The sequence below is a fragment of the Cervus elaphus genome, chromosome 9 (genome assembly GCF_910594005.1).
Source record: "Cervus elaphus chromosome 9, mCerEla1.1, whole genome shotgun sequence".
Classification (NCBI taxonomy): domain Eukaryota; kingdom Metazoa; phylum Chordata; class Mammalia; order Artiodactyla; family Cervidae; genus Cervus; species Cervus elaphus.
The window spans coordinates 60,433,366-60,438,965 of NC_057823.1; the positions used below are offsets into that span (position 1 = coordinate 60,433,366).

Genomic DNA, 5,600 nt, shown 5'->3' on the forward strand with positions numbered 1-5,600 from the left:
GTCATTTGTTCTAACTTTGGCCAAGTAAAAAATAATATTTCCTTATTGATTATATTTAAGAGAGAACAGTTTTCATTTACTATATTCTCTAACTTATAAAGGTATATCATATTGCTCTTCAATTTGGCACACCAAAAGTTTCCATACTCAGCAAATATTTAAAGCAGAATAAGTAACAAAGATGTTTCTTTTAATAGAGCATTAATCTGGTATTCAGACCTCCTATAAAATATTTGATATTAAAAAATATCAGGTAGAAGAAACCATGAGAGATAAAGCTGAATGAGTCCCGAGGTCCAGGTATCATGTCCTTTACGTTGTGGTCCCAATATCCTTTTCTTTCTTTTTTATATGGAACTCTTGATGAATTTGCATGTCATCCTTGTGCAGGGGCCATGCTAATCTTCTCTGTATCATTCCAATTTTACTTTATGTGCTGCCGAAGTGAGCACCCAATATCTTTTCCTAATTGTATCTGTCGTTATTTCATTCGCCTTTTGTTACAGTCAAATTAAACTCTGTGATATCACTGTTCCTCCAGACATACATCTCCTGAGTCTTACCCCACATATCTGTATGTTGACACCATCCATTTCTCAAGGCTTTTTTTTTTCTTTCAGATTTCTTGTCTCCTATAAACTTTTTCTTCATATTTCAGCCGATAGTACAATTTTTCATTCTAAATTCCCATGCCACTATATTGTTTGGCAATTAACACTTTTTATTTCAAAATAGAGCTGCACTGGGCATATGCCTTGCCTACCCTATTATAAGATCCTTGAAGGCAAGACTTGTATCTGATTCATCTTCAGTGACTTCCACCAACTTTGAAATTGATGTTTGGTAATGACTCAGCAAATCAGTGAATGAATAGTTTCACTACGTGCGCTGCTGAAGCAAGTACAGTGAATGAACAGTTCTGATATAATGGGAAACGAGAAGGCATCTTTAAAAATGAAGAGAAGGGATGGCTAATCTGAATCATGTGTTCAGTGAAGGAAAATACAGTTCTTCATAACAGGAATAGTTAGCATACCTCTGAGCAACTGAGATACAGGAGGAAAACAGGGAGAAAAGTACACACTTGACATTGTTGTGATTTTCAAACAGTTTATATCTTTTTCTTTCATTTTGATCAATAAAGTAAGCATATACGTCTTGGCAGGTACCCCCATCCTAAATGGTAGATGTGTACAAGTGATTTGAAAAGTTATGGTGTCTGTACTTGGCTGCCTGATGTGAAGAGCCGACTCATTGGAAAAGGCTCTCGTGCCAGGAAAGACTGAGGGCAAGAGGAGAAGGGAGCAACAGAAGATGAGATGGTTGGATGGCATCACTGAATCGATGGACAAGAGCAATGTCTGGGAGATAGTGAAGGACAAAGAACCCTGGTGTGCTGCTGTTCATGGGGTCGCAGAGTTAGACAGGACTTAATGACTGAACAACTGTACTTGTAATGTAGGGGGAGGCTAGGTGAAGCATACTAGTCCTCCCGTCTCTGTTTGGAAACAAAACACTTTTATTTATTATATATGTTATGGTTATATTCAGGCTTCTCTGTTGGCTCAGACAGTAAAGAATTTACCTGCAGTTTACCTGCAGGAGACCCAGGTTGAATCCCTGGATTCAGAAGATTCCCTGGAGAAGGGACTAGCAACCCACTCCAATATTCTTGCCTGGAGAATTCCATGGACATAGGAGTCAGGCGGACTACAGTCCATGGGGTTGCAATGAGTCAGACACAACTGAGTGACTAATATTTTCACTTTTTCACTTGCATAGTTATATTCAAGATTATATTTGAACAATTTCTGTTGTTTAAACATTGAACTACATATAGCAAAGACAGAAATGTTGCCATCTCCAAAGTAAGAACAGAAGATACTTAGGAAAATTCTGAAGAAGCAGGAAGAATGGAAGTGAGGAAAGCATCCTTTGGAATGCAAATTTAAGGTAAACCATGGTTTTAACAGTGAAAAGGATCAGAAATACAAATAAACCTTTGTATGTGACCAGCTGTGAATCCCTAGGTAACTTGATGAAGTTTCATCAAAGGTGAAAAGTCACTCAAAAAAGATCCTTGGAAGGAAAGGATCTTGACATTAGATCTACAAGAAGTTCAGCTCTGGAGATGCTTATGAAAAAATAATGATTGGAAAGCATGGAGGAAACAGAAGACCTAAGTAAAATGTCCAGTATGCTACATTTTTTTTTTTAAATGGTCCATTCTCTCAAAAATGTATTATTGATGGATTTAAGATTTGTTCATATATTCTGCACCCAGGGGAGGATTTTATTTTTAAAATCAGAAATAAGAAATTGGCCAATCCTGTAAAACATTCAAAAATAAGTATCACTTTTCTATCAGTATATTATACTCCCTGTGGAATATAGCCAAATTCCTTGTTCCGGAATCAACTGTATAATCACCAAGATAATCAATGAAGCTTTGTAGTTTGTTCTGGTTAATAGTTCTAGAGTAGAGTCTCTGAACATCTCTTTTGGCATTTTAGATTGGATAATTCTTTGTTTGGGTGGGGAGAGTTGTGCCTTTCAGAATGTTAAACAGCATTCCCAGCCACTTTCTGCTAGGGGCCATAGAATATCCCTAATTGTGATAAACAAAAACATCTGCATACATTGCTAAGTGTCTCCTGGGGGGCAACACTGCCTCTACTTAAAATAAGTTAAAACTATAAAAAATGTAAATGAGCAGTCAAATCCCATTATGAGTCTGAGTTTATTCCCTGGCATACAAGGTGTTGAATAAAGAGTCAATCCTCAAATCAGGCAGTGAATGAGTGAGTGAAAAAGTTGTGATTGGGAAAAAGTACATGAAGCTAGGAGTCAGGAGAAGTGAAATGAGGTTCTAGCTCTCCTAGTCTCTAGCTATTTGTCCTTGAATCTATGGCTTCTCCTGTCAGGTCTTACTGATAAAATGAAGATATTTTAATACACTAGAATATACTATGACCCATTCCTGCTCAAAGACTATGACATATTTGTGACTATTCATAAATTTATATATCAATACACCTGGTTTTTCGGGTATTGAACTCTCACAAAGACTGGAGACTCAAGAGGGCTGTGTGTTTTCTTGTTAGGGCCTGACCTGAAAGGTTTTCAGTATTTTTCCCTTTGGTGACAGGATTCACCTCATATTTACTCTCACTGTTTACTTCCATGAGAAATGAAAGGAACAAGTGAGCTCTGACAAAGGCATTTATTTGGCCCTAAGATGATATTCATTTTTTCCATCCCTGGAGAAGAGGCCTGGGGCTAAGCTGTTTGGGTTATGCAAGCACCTTCTGCTGAGCTCAGAAGCCTAGGCCAAATGGGCAAGGAATCAAGAATAAACTTCCATGGGAATTACAGCACCCATTTCTCTCCACTTGCCTCCCTTCCCAGAAAACCAACGTCAGAGGATGCTCTGCATTTCCGCCCTAAGTAGGCTGCCATTTTCCCATTGCATCACAAGTCTAAGATGAGAGATTATTCTGACTCCCAAGAGTTGTTTTCAGAGCACACCAGTTAATTAGGTGACACAGGGTGGAGCGATACTTTATTATTCTGGATGTCTCCACACCCACAATGGATTTGGCCTGGTGCCGCAGTCAGCCACCCTCACAGCAGTGGCATCTTACAATGCAACCTCGCCCTGATGACAACAAATTGTATTTTTTAAGGACTAACTTTAATTTAAAAATTGCATATAGTCATTCATCTAAAGGCAAAAAGAAAAAAATTGTGTCAGAGCTTCCCTCTCTTTTTTTCCAAACCTCACATACTTGTTTGAGATTTTAAGATGTGATGAGCTAGACTTGTAGGTGAATATATAATACCTGATAAAGACAGGAGCTGAGGCACACAATACCAGTCTTCACCAAGAAGAGTGACTGATTTCTTCTTAACACCTTATAGCTCAGAAATTCCTTCCTTTTATATTGTTTAATTATATCTTCATTGGGGTTCACTTTTGTATTTATTTTTTTAAAAACTTTAAATTTTATATTGGAATATAGTTTCAAGTGGACAGCAAAAGGACTCAGCCATATATATACATTAGGGCTCACTCTTGATAGTGTACATTCTATGGGTTTGGACAAAGGTATAAATGTATAATGCCGTGTTTCCACCATTATAGGATTATACAGAGTATTTTCACCATCTTAAATATCCTCTGTGAAGCAATATTTTTATTATATTGGTTGATACACTTCATTAGTACAGTTTAATTGGTCTACCTTCTTTTTGCCCCCTTTTTTCATTTCCCAGTGTGCCTCACTTCATTAGTAATTTAGGAATTTAATCTCTCTCTGGGTAAAAGTGGTGACTGGAATTAAAAGGCTTCCTAATTCCACATCAAACACTATTTTGACTTTTTCATGAACTTGCAAATAAGCTAAAGGCATAAGAGACTGGTAACAGAAAGAAAAGGCATTCCCTCCAGTCTCATTCCCTGCTGGATAATAAGCCACTTCCTCTCTTTTCAAGAGGTGAAGTGTTTGAAAACTTATGGGCTTAGAGTGAGCTGTTTGATTTTCTGAACTATTTGAAAAGGTGTCACTTCTGGATGACTCAGGTGACCTGTCAGTCCATCCAGCCATGTGTGGCTATTGTTCATTAAGAGTGACCCAGTTCCTTAACAAAACTATACCAGCTGGAGTACAAAAAGTTGTCCAAAGCAAGGGGTACCAAGAAGGAAATAACTCCCCTCCCCTGGAGTCTATTAGGTGTGCACCTAAAATTAAGCACTGGTTTTTAGCACTTCCTACAAAATATTCCAACACTTTCAAAGACCCAGAAGTGGATTTCCCAGTTGTGGTCTCTAATTCAATGTGGTCAGCAGCCTAACAAGAAGACCTTTCTAACAACAGATAACACTGGGCACTCTCCATACTCCAGGTGCCATCTAAAGACTTTACATGAAATACCTCATGTAATCCTCATGGCAATCATGTACACTTCTCAGGTTAGTGGTGAAGAAATTGAGACAGAGAGTTTAGGAAAGGTGTCCCTGGTCACACAGCCAAAAATCCAGTTTTTCAGTTCAGATAGCATTGCTTCAAAGCCAACATTTCTAAGTTATATCTCCATTGACCCTCAAGTAGGCTTCAGCATGTATAACTTGAACTGCTACCAATAATGATAGCTGTTTTAACCTTTTCACACAATCATGTCAGTCTGCTCAACAATTCTGTAAAGTGAATGATTCTCTTATCATGTTTGCTGAGATCAATATGCTAGCAAGTTACACATTTCCAAAAACTACTCATCCTCTGTGGTGCAGGTCAGAGAACTAATCTTCTCTGTCCAGACAGTACTGGGATCCACCTGCAGGAGATGGGCCAGGAATCCTGAAACACTTTGCTTTGGCATTATGAAGCAGGAGTCTGGAAGGATGAAAATTGCCCCCTCTATCAAAATAAATTATGACATTTGCAGTTAGATCATATACCTTAGGAGATCAAGATACTGTGGATGTGTGGTTTTAAATTTAAATAATTAGGAAAAATCATTCTGTTTGTCTTAACAAATGGTGCTTTGTGACCCCAAGGACTGTAGTCCACCAGGCTCCTCTGTCCTTAGGACTCTCCAGG

The 5,600-nt window shown here is 38.1% G+C and overlaps 1 non-coding gene across 1 annotated transcript; it reads right to left on the reverse strand.

Moving 5' to 3' along the window:
- Positions 1-345: 345 nt before the first annotated feature.
- LOC122701104 lies at positions 346-452 on the reverse strand. The gene has a single exon (XR_006342952.1). It is a non-coding gene; the product is annotated as a U6 spliceosomal RNA (small nuclear RNA).
- Between the last annotated feature and the right edge of the window lie 5,148 nt (positions 453-5,600).